Below are 12,067 nucleotides of genomic sequence, written 5' to 3'. Positions count from 1 at the left end.
TGATGCCTAAAAACATGTGTATACCTAGTGTGATTTTGCATCATAGCTATCATCTTTGAAGCATATACTTTAAATCCCTGCAGTTTTATCCCTAGAAACATTGTTTTACATCTTATGACTCAACACCCATACATTTTTTCAAATGAATTTATTGTAATGAGCTCAGTGGATAGCTCTAGTTAATCTGTCCGGAGTGTTTCTACTCCTCAGATAAGATCAATCCCTATTCTTACAATTTACAAATTGTTTCCAGATATCAGACACTATCAGACTTGTTATTTTCATACTGCAGTAAACACTGAAGGAGAAGGAGACATAAAAGGTAAAAGGCTTTTTGCGACATAAAAGAGAATGCAAGGTTGATGTATCCTTTACTCATGGTATTTTTTGGCAAAAGATACAATAATGCAAGTATCTTTCTGATTGATTAAAGTATTGAAGCGTATTCTTTGCTTCATAAATAATGCTCTATTACTTTTCTTCAAAGACAAGTAAACCTTGACAGACTGACCTTTTTCAGGGCAAAGAGTTGTTTCAGTGCCATAAATTATACTGTAAAACGAGTGGAAATGCTACTGAGAAGTGTGTGACAAAATAAGATTAAAGATTACTACACACAAAAGATTGTTGTTTTATTAATGGAGTCCTGTCAGTAGGATGAAAAATTCTCAGCTTTTTACTGGATGCTGAGATCACGTCAAACAGAAAATTATGAATACATTTTCTATAAGGCAACAAAATGTGTCAAAAAAACAATATACTGATTAGTTGCCCTCCCCCTGCTTTTATGTATTCACTTAAAACAATTTCAGTGTTTTTCAAATAAATTTTAAGTGCTGCACTTCAGCTTGTAATTCTAAAGGATCATACACCCTGCTGGTCTGTGATGTTACAGGCAGGTGTATAAACATAACAGGAAGATGCTTTGCTAGAACAGAAGCCTAGGTATCTCCTTTGTCAAGATACATTAAACCAAGAGGAAAAGCATATAGTATTTTTGTGCCCATTATTTTATCTAATAAGCACACATTCAGAGAAAGAAGGTAAGAATATGATAAAGAAAGAAAGACAGTGATAGCCACGGAAAAATGATCCTAGCTTAAATAAGTAGCATTAGGGCTTCCTTAAATGTTATTTCATAACTTGACAAATGACTTTGCTGTGCAAACATGTAAAACCTTGTTAAAATGAAAAGAAGCAATGTAGAAGCTTGTTTGAAATGGAACATCTTGATGTGTTTTATTTATAGGAAGACTCTGAGTTTGTTGTTGTTTTCTTCTATTCAGTCGATTTACCTGAAAGTTCTGATCAATGGATTTTGGCTCAGTGACATTTATTGAAATGATAAATAATGATGGGAACTCAAGGAAAATGAAATACAGCATGGTGCCTAGGTGTACAGTACAGACATCAAAGTTTTTGTTGATGTCTGAATCAGTACAGTTCATTCAAATAATAACAATAATATTAAAAAAATTATATACTCATTTGCCATAGAATAAACCCATGCTATGCAGTGTAGTTATAAATTACCACCCAGTACAGACTATTATCAGGATGAGTGGACAGAAAGCCCATGTACTGGTATTCATTTGCATTAGCAAAAAAGGTCTTGATCAGAATTACCCTTATTACTGTAAGCCCTACAACAATGACAGAATTCATGTCAGAAGCTGTAAACACATTTCAAATGGCATGACAGACCTTGAATAAAAGAGCCAAAGGCTAAAGGGATGGTTAGATCAGATGAGTTTACTCACAGCTCACCATCTGATGCAAATGCTACTTCGTACCTGGGGCCAGCCTTGGGTATTACTCTACCCTGGGCAAACTAGAGGAGGTGTCTCACTGTCTCCCTAGTCCACAAGGATTTCTCATCATTACAATTGTAATTTCAAAGCTTCTATTCTTTTCTAGAATTATATACACTTCCAGTTATTTAGAAATCATGAGTCCTCGCATGAAGAAAGGCTCTTTTCTATGCCAATCAGCAGTAATAAGTTAGTCCCCATTAACTAGGAGCTACTTGGATTTTCAAATATAACTTTTAACCTCTTATCATATTTGCAACATTTATGACTCAGGGATTTAGAGTACATTTTTGGTGATAAACATTGTTAAATTGATAGCCAAAACAATGACTCACACTGAAGCTGGAAAAAGAACATTGCAGTAACTGCGTATACAAAATGCAATTGAAAAGGAAATATGAGATGTCACCCTGATAATGTCAGTGGAACTGTTCATTTTGGTTTTGTACAGAATAAAGTTCAGGGTTTTCTGGAAACATATATAAAAATAAAATGTTGTTTTAATGTGTTTGAAGTCATAATCACTTTAATGACTTTTAAATTCATAGACACATGCTGTCTTGCTCTAGTGTCAAATTTAACAAGAGTTTACATTTTTCTCTAGATTTAATTGCAGTTACTCAATTAAAGTACAGAAATCTCTTATATCTGCACTTAGTGGTCACTTGTGCTCCTTGAAGTGACAAATACTTCATTATGTTGACCAGTTTATTAAAGGCATAGAAACAAATGCCATTTCACACAGTGTGTCTTTGCTTAGTCAGTCCAGACCTACTATGGAAGGAGGAACTATATATCCATGGGAGCCATTTTGCTCCCTGTAACCCATACAGAGAGTGTGAGAAAATTTCTATGCTATCACATTCTTAGTCACATCAAAGACTTACAGCTGTACTCTTTATAAAGAAAAGCTATATTCAGCCTAGAATCATTTGAGAGGGAGCATAAATGAATTTGCCCCACTGAATTTTAAAATCAGTGTGTCAAGGTAATTCTTAGTTATATAGCATTTTATGATTCCAAGAATTAAATTCTGTCTTGGATTTGTTTTGAAACAGTATGCCAGGCATCAGAGCCAAGAGATTTAGAAATGAGATGGGAATGCAGTAAAACTCAACTTCATTTTATTATTTTACCAGCTTAGCTTGACCTACAGCAACCATGCAAAAGGTTTCTATTAGACAGTTCCTCATTTGCTAAATAAATTGGACCAAAGATGATTTTCTTGAATGAGAAAGCTCTCTAATGTTGGCTAAAGAATTTCAACTCTGTCTATAAATATTAATGCACTTAGTAATAAATTACACACATGAATGGCACTTTATTACTTGAAACTAAACTATTAAAAGCCTTATTTAGATTGCACAGAAAAAAAAAAAAAATGTAATTAAGGTCAGCTAAGCAAGTCCAACTCTACACACACTGTCTTAAGCTAAACCTGGACTTCACTCGTGCCTCTCTACTCTTCACCAAGTGTTTTTCCCACACAGAATTCTCTCAGCTATCAGCCCAGCATTCCAACTGTGTATTTTCCTCTTTATTTCTGTTCACTCACCTGGACCTTTCATTCCTGCTTCTGATTTACAGTTTGCAAAAGGACTGTAAATGGAACTGCTGAAATAGGTGTACTGAAAAGGATTCTGGGATCCATGTGAATTCCAGAGATATCCACGCTGCATGGCAGAGAACAATCCCTGAGAATCTCTGTTTAGAAGAATGGAAGAGCTGATGGAGAGAAACATTTAAATACTAGCAGGTCAAAGTATTTCCAGCACCATTTCAGTGACTGTGTGGAAGAGCTGCAACCCAGAATCTGCCAGCACTCTTTAAGTTTTCTCTCAAAGTTAACAAGAGAGAGGAAATGTGTCTTGCAAAAATAATTTTATTGTTTCATGCACTCATTCTTACTTTTCTCTATGGAAGTAGCATTTGAAGTAATCGTTATTAAGCAAGCATGCCACTGTTTGAATATTTGTCCTCCTCTGCACTTTTCTGGTTTTGTTTGTATGAACAACATAAATCAGAGAACATGATTGGGATTTTCTAGTTCTTGAGTGGAGTTGTGAGTTTTCACTCTGTACCAAAATCAGACCTAGAGGCATATCTGGGATTGTGAAATCTTTATTTTGGGTGATGGATGGAAAGGAAGTATCGAAGCACAGTTTCAGACATACAGCTAAAATTGAAAATATAAAACAGATACTTAGAAGATGAAAATGTACTTTCAATGATCAAAATTTACTTGAGAGACATGGAGAGATAGAGATGCAATGCAGACAGATGCCCAGCTGAGTTTGAATATAGACACTTAACCATCACAGCTATTAAGAACCCAGTTATTTTTTAAAATACCATTAAATGCCTCTCTGCATCTTCAAGCAACAACACACATTAAAATAGTGTCCCAGAGACTATCACTGTGAGGCACATTTCCCTGGGCTCTTATTTTCCCATCCTTCATCCCACAAAACTGCCAGCTAGACTTCCAAGCTACAGCTAAAATTGGTGTTGTGAAATACACTGTGCTGTGCTTCAGCTCACAATCACTAATAATGACCTAAAACTCTGCAAAAATTCATTCTAATTTGTGTTTGATTTGAATGATCAGCTGTTATGAATCCCCCAAATACCAAATCTATGACAGAAAAATAGCAGGTAGTGCAGAAGTTAAAGAGTTTTCCATGAGAAGAATTAATTCCTACTCTTCTGCATGATAACATCTAATCTCATTTCAATACAAACGTAAGAATATTTTGACTATGTCAAGAAATGTGTACATGCCAGCCAACAAACTTTACAACAGCTTTTACAAAGACCACTTGATAGAAACTGAGTATTGCTGGAACTTGATTTCTGCTTAAAGAAAATAGTTTTTTTCCATTTGCTCCCAAATGTTCATTTTAAAGTTTTTAGAACTGCTTGGAAATGTAATTAGTGAAAATGTATCCACTGACATACTATAGTTATACCCAAGATGACTATATATCTGCCAATATTCAGAAACTAGAATACTCACTAAGCCTAATAATCTTAGATCACTGACTCACCTTTCCTGTGGTAAACAAACTGTAAGAGGAAAAGAAACAGCACATTTTCTTCCTTGTTTCTGACATTTACTTCTGTTGAATAGGTGACTTCATCGTTCCCTTACTCTGTTTGTAGTTCTAGGACAATTGCCAAAGACACATTTTCACAACTATTCAAAGGCATCATTCAAGACTTGTTTACTCAAAAATTGCCAGAGAAAATATTCCCCTGAAATACAGTTCCCCATTCTCTGTGGTCAGTGTTACCCATCAGAAGTGCTAAGACATTTTTTCTGTAGCAATTAATAGGAAATTGCCACCATCCATCATTTTTAATACAACTGATATTCATATACACCAGGGAAATATATGAAAGACAAATACCCGAATTGCTTAAGGTTGATCTCAAGGTCAGTCAAAATGATCCACAGGAAACATTTACAGGCAGCTGAAATTGCTTATAATTTGTCAGTAATCTTTTGGAGCAGTCTATTGTAGATAAGTTGTGTCTTGATAATTTGGAGTGGCCAGCATGAGTTTTGATTCAAAGAGACAGGTTTTGAGTAGGTTAAATGAAAGAGAATGTGCTTATGTAATCTTAAGCTTTCCAAGGCAGGGAGATCAGTGGTAGACATCTCCCAGTGGTGCTCTCTTACACTGCGTAGGTTGATGCACTAGTTTGATTTAATACCAGATTACACAGCCGTAACCCTGTACTTCTTTTTTGTTTACTGAAAGAAAAAAACCCACAATGTTTTGAAAAGATGTCATTTGTGAGGGCTTGCAGAAGACCTGTCAATAGAGCATATCTGAAACAAATGTGTCTCACAACCATAACAAATCTGTAAATTGGATGTTCAACTGTTTCTAATATACATACTGGAAATGTAACTATTTTTTCCCATAAGAGATGAAGATCCATCACCGCAGAAGTTTTGCATACAAGAAATAAGACACTAAGTAAAACGTGGCCACTGAATCACTATAGCAGGAAAACACTGAGTATTCAGAAACGTAAACTTCTAATAGAAAAATAAATATGTGATTTTTGTTGTGCTCCAGAGAGGAACAATTTATGGATCTAATCACCAAAGGAGTCAAAGGAACAGGCAGAGCAAGTATTAATGTAGTGAAACAGAGTTAAGATTAAAGGAAGAGAACCAGAGGGCATTTTCATTTCTTTAATGTTGACATTTGTCAGTTATAAAGAAGGATAATATCAGATATAGTCAAAAAGACTCTATGATTTTGGATGCTACACCCTCAGCACTTGGAATTAACCTTTCAGAATTCATTCTTTTGGGAATTTCTTTTTCACCCACATTTTCTTTCACCTGTATCTTTACATAAAAACACTAATCAAGGCCTGTACAGTGTATTAGGAATTGGCTGGCTGGATGCAGCTGAAGGGTTGTTATTCATGGTTCTGTGTAAGGGTGGAGGCCAGTCACAAGCAGTGTCCCTCAGGGGTCAGTCTTGGGACAGTTGCTTTTCAGCATCTTCATCGGTGACATAGATGACGGTACAGAGTGCACCAAGTTTATGGATGGCACCAAATTGAGTGGTGCTGTCAATATACTGGAAGGAAGGGAAGCCATCCACAGGGATCTGAACAGGCTGGAGAAGTGGGCCCATGAAAACCTAATGAGGTACAATAAAGCCAAGTGCAGTGTGCTGCACTTGGGTTGGAGCAATCCCAAATATTTATACAAACTGGGGGAAGATTTCCTTGAGAGCAGCCCTGCGGAGAGGAACATTGGGGTCCTGGTGGATGAGAAGCTGGATATGAGCTGTCAGTGCATGCTGGCAGCCCAGAAGGCCAACTGTGTTCTAGGCTGCATTAAAAAAGGGGCAGCCAGCAGGAAGAGGGAGGAGATTGTCCCCCTCTACTCAGCTCTCATGAGGTCCCATCTGCAGTACTGCATCCAGGCCTGGGGCCCCCAGTACGTAGACGTGTGCCTCTTGGAGCAGGTCTAGAGGAGGGCCACTAAGATGATCAGAGGGCTGGAGCACTTCTACTCTGAAGAAATATTGGGGGAACTGGGCTTGTTTAGCGTGGAGAAAAGAAGGCTCTGGGGAGACCTCATTGCAGTCTTCCAGTACTTGAAGGGAGAATTTAAACAGCAGGGGGAATGGCTGTTTATGAGGTTGTATAGTGATAGGACAAGGGGGGATGATTTTAAACTAAGACAGGGAGGATTAGGTTAGAGATTAGAAGGAAAGTTTTTCACACAGAGGTGGTGGCACACTGGAACAGATTCCCCAAGGAGGCTGTGGATGCCCCATCCCTGGAAGCATTTGAGGCTAGGCTGGATGTGGCTCTGGGCAGCCTGGTCTGCTGAGTGGTGACCCTGCACTTAGCAGGCGGTTTGAAACTTGATGGCCATTATGGTCCTTTTCAATCCAGGCTATTCATAATTCTATGATTCCAGTTCATAAAAGCAGTACAAATGAAGAAACTTTTTAAAAATTTTTAATCAGGAGATATATCTGAAAATAAATAAATAAATAAATAAATAAGCTAAATTTTATTTAGAGGCATTCACATTTAGAGAGGCTACATATGTTTGAAAGAAATTCATTCCTATTTTTCCTATTGATGCTTTCCAGACTGTTCCTGAATGAATTCAGTGTGAAGAAGAATGTAATAAATTGTTGTTTTCTCTCAGTGCTTTTTGTCATTGTTGTTCATTTTGCTCAACATTCCAAATTTGTTTCTGATACAATTTTTAAAGCAACACAGACTTCTAGGAAAAGTCTTCAATTTCTGAGAAAAATCATTTGTTTCTCTCAGTATCCTCTATACCCTTGCACCTTTCCTAGATCTTTCCTGGGAAATGGATGAATAACATAGCATAGCATAGCATAGCATAGCATAGCATAGCATAGCATAGCATAGCATAGCATAGCATAGCATAGAATAGAATAGAATAGAATAGAATAGAATAGAATAGAATAGAATAGAATAGAATAGAATAGAATAGAATAGAATAGGAGTAGAAACAATCCATTGGAAAGAACCCAGTAATTAATTTTGGAATAACCAAAAGTATTATGTACTACTTATATACTTACATGCTTATACTATTATATAGTGGTGCTACCAGCACCTTCTACAACTTTACTGGCAGGTTTTTCTTTTGTTTTGTTTCATTTTGTTTTGTTTTCTTCTCCTGAAATTACTTCTAGTACTAAATGTTATGACTGCATTTGTTCTGTCTATTTAATATATTAGTTTATGTTATGATATTTTGGCAAATTTAGAACATCCAATGGCAAAGTAATTCACCTAGTATTTCCTGCAGTCATTTCCACATATTGACTCCCAGTTCTTATTGGCTGAAATCTGTAAATCCTCAAACTTCCACTTCATATCAACGTGCTTTTATCCCAGTGTTATAATTCAGACACTGGGGATCCCTGAGTTAATTCTTATACCTCTTCCCTTCACCAGAATGAGATTTCACCTGCACACCTGTCACGGGTTACTTAGATTTACCTATGCCCGTGACAGGGGAAGCCACCCCGTGCCCCCCCCCCCCCCCGGGGCCCGGAAAGGAGGGGGAAAAGGGGAGTGGGATAAAACAGCGACAATCTAAGGAGGAAAAACTTATTTTACTAAATATGATACCGAAATACAAGATAACACAATATAATATAATTGAGGCTAACAAAATCGAACGAAACAGAGAGAGAGAGTCCCCGAAAACCGAGAGGCCTACTGTGAACTCTAGGCGACATGGCTGGAACGCTTCCCACTCTCCGAGAAGTTCGAGAGAAGAAGGAGGGCACTCCAGCCTGGGAACGAGATTATACAGCGTCCTGGTCCCGTGACTTATCATTAACCCTGTTGTTCTCTGGGATATGTAGTCTTCTTCTGTGGACTGCACATTCAATAGAAGTATCCATACTTTACATGATGTTATGATGTGGAATACTGATAGTAAAATTACAAAATTACAAAACCATGACAACACCTTATTTTCTCTTCCTGTCACCAGTGAAAGAGTGCAACTGAGCCCTAAACCAGTAAAAGATCAGCACAAACTGGAAATGTTAGAGTAAATCATAAATCTGAGGACTTCCTCCATTCTGCTCATGAGGAGGCCTCATATCCTCATTAGAGAACATGTGTTCTTGCTTGTCTTGTCCCCATTCAGTAGTGCCCCGTTGCCACCCTAGTCTCTGTTTTCTTTTTTTAGAAGAGAATCATATTTCCACTACAAAGACCAGCAAAAGCGGATCTAATAGATCTTTATGGCTTAAAAAAAAGAAGTGTTGTCCTCTGAACTGACCACCTGCAGGAAAAATCTTAGTAGCTGTTCCATATCTAGGACAAAGTTATGTTAGTTTAACATGCATATTAACTTGCAGAATTTCCAGCTGAATTTTGTGCCCAGTTCCCATGATAAGTTTTCATTGAGTTATATGCAGTTTGTTCTACACATTTTTGCAGAGACAGAGATGAATTATTGCATCTGACAAGATCAGGGGTGAGCAAAAGGATGAACAACAGGTGAACAAATCAGGAGGGAGTGAGAGTTTCAAAAGACTTTGAAAATCTCAGGAAATCTGACAAGAAGAGAAAGACATCAGCCAATTTTTTTACCTACTTTTACATTTCATTTCAGGGGATGTTGAGTAGGAATTCTATCCTTTAGCAGAACAATTGGGCAAAAGTAGGTCTGTCTCTGTCTCCAATGGTGTTATAGTGAGTTATTGCAACATCTGATTCTAACTTGGGTAAAGCTCAATGACGTGTTAAATCAATCAATGTTTTCTACTTCTTCCTAATAATATTGTCCTGGAATCGTTTTATAATTGCAATAAGGTTTCACTGTGTCTATCAATGTTCAGATGGCGTTATCTCCAGGTGATATACCCAGCCATCAGTGTTTAATCTGATCCGCAGCAATACAGAAAAGAAGCGAAGGTACCTTGGCAAATCTCACCTTACGAGTTTTTATAAAACTGTACGCAGTATTTTTAGGGATTAGTACTGAAGTCAAAGTGGGAAAACAAGAAAAAAGTAAGGTGGACATTTGACCTATCAATTTTTTATGAGACATCCATGGAGGAGATTTCCAAGGTATGAAATAGTTTACTTCTGACATCTATCAAGCATCCGAGCTTAGACTGCACATGGGTACCCCTTTCCATCACTAGCTCCACCGCCAAGTAGATTGGTCAGAAACATAGAATCCTCTGGATAATTCTGAAGTGAGACAGAAAAGGTTAAGGTCTTATGAAGACGTTTCAGGGTTTCCCCTTGACTATCATCTCTAATGTGAAGGGTATGTGACTGCAGCCATATGATGAGAGAGGGTGCATCTGAGATACTGAGACATAAAACAAGAACAAGGAAACAGAATGTTTGCCTTCAGATTAAACCACTACAGGTCAGATGCTAGAGATATGTTTTAAAATTTACAAGCAGGGGATGATAGCACTAACCTGACAAGAGTATACTTTAGTCTGCAGGTTTCTATTGGCAGCCAGTGTCCAAGGGCCCAAGTGCAATTATTTTGCCTACTTGCAGATCTATTTTTGCCCGGTATCACTTCCTGACAAAGTCGAAAAACAGTCTGACGGGGAGCAACACCTCAAAATGCCACAGTGAGATCAGGGTGCACATTTCATTGTGCTAGCACTGGAGTCATAAATAATATAAAAATTTATACGAACTAAATTTTAGCATATGCCTGATTTATCTAAGTATAAACAGCCAATAATACCCAAAAAGCCAATAATTCTGGTAGCTAAGGCAGAAAAATATAGTTATGAGAAGTTTTTAAATAAGTGTCATACAAGCTATGATATATAAAAACATAATGATCATGTAACGTTAACAAAAAAAAATTCAATATTCTTGTTTGTTCAGGTTTTTTTTGTTGTTGTTGGTTTTTTTTGTTACTCATAAGAAGCTCTTCGAATAGATGAAACTACATAATGCTCTGTTGCCTATCTGCAAAGAAAAGAATTGTATGAGTTTCCTAAAAACACCTATTTGACAGCTGCAAAATAAAAGTTGCATGTGGAAATTAGGACTAGTTGATTAAGATAAGAAATTAAACTATTAATTAATTAACTTTCTTACCCATCCAGCTAGAACTATATTTGGTCACAGAAACACTTTTTTAAACTTTCATGTCATGATTTTACACATCTGTATGGTAATCACTAAAATATCCAAGCGTCTTGAAGACATCTTTTATTTCCTGGTGATCATTTCTTACTGGATTTGACTTCAGTGTTAGTGTACTGTTCTCATCTTTACATATCATACTGGATTTGATCCTTTTGTATATAATCTCAGGTCAGTATCTCAATTTATCTATGACATAAAATGAAATTAAGAATAATTTGTCACCTCTCAATTGGCTTGCAGGTAGAGGATGTTGAAATGAAATACTGACACAAGAAAAAAGTCAAAATTCCGTACTTTTCTAACAACTTTTTAGTGAAAATGAAATATATTGCTGATATTTAAGTAAATAATGTTGGAAAGCTGAATGAGTCACTGCATCATGAATTAACATTATTAATTCTCCAGTGACACTTTCAGTTTTTCCTGTAACCACAAAATACTTAGGTGTCATAGTTAAACCACATGCCACATCCCCATGTTTCTGCTATGAATCTTAAAAAATATCCTATAATCTTTAGTACTAGTTTGGATGAGAGTAAAAAATATATAAATAGATAAATAAATAAATCCTGAATTAGGGAAAGAAATCTTTGGTTTGGAGAAACAAAAATAGAAGATTTGCTTTTTAAATAAAAATATCTGGGGACAAAACTTGACTATACAAATGATAATATTGTCCATTTAATCACTTCCAAATCACTGTTGTCAAATACTTCTGTATATATCAACCTTGGTAAAACATAGCACCTCTTAACATTTTCTTTCCCAAGTGCTGTCTGTATTTTGAGCTTTAATTGCTGATGCAGTAGGTAACATTTCTTTATGTACTTGAGTTAAAGCATGAATATTTCAAATCATGAAATGACAGGACTCTGATTCTGTCTTTTATAATTGGTACAGTGTTAGTTCCAAACAGTGCCTTTTATATGAAGCACTTTTCATACAAACTGACAACTTGATCACTGTGATGCTGCAATATTAACTTATATTTTGGCAGGATGACATTTCTAGTAACATCCATACATTGTATTTATTTTGATTTTATTCCTAATCCAAGAAATGTGCAGTGCTGTTCTCCTACA

At 36.5% G+C, this 12,067-nt stretch overlaps 1 long non-coding RNA gene across 1 annotated transcript; it reads right to left on the bottom strand.

The window, feature by feature from the left end:
- Positions 1–3,912: 3,912 nt before the first annotated feature.
- LOC146761763 (uncharacterized) lies at positions 3,913–11,435 on the bottom strand. Its single transcript, XR_014942523.1, has 2 exons — positions 8,815–11,435; positions 3,913–8,312 (listed from the first exon to the last, which is right to left on the bottom strand). It is a non-coding gene; the product is annotated as an uncharacterized LOC146761763 (long non-coding RNA).
- Between the last annotated feature and the right edge of the window lie 632 nt (positions 11,436–12,067).

The sequence above is a fragment of the Coturnix japonica genome, chromosome 2, assembly GCF_054131305.1.
Source record: "Coturnix japonica strain WE chromosome 2, WE-NBRP24, whole genome shotgun sequence".
NCBI lineage: Eukaryota > Metazoa > Chordata > Aves > Galliformes > Phasianidae > Coturnix > Coturnix japonica.
The sequence above is the reverse complement of the archived record's forward strand: the minus strand, read 5'-3'. Positions and strand labels throughout refer to the sequence as shown.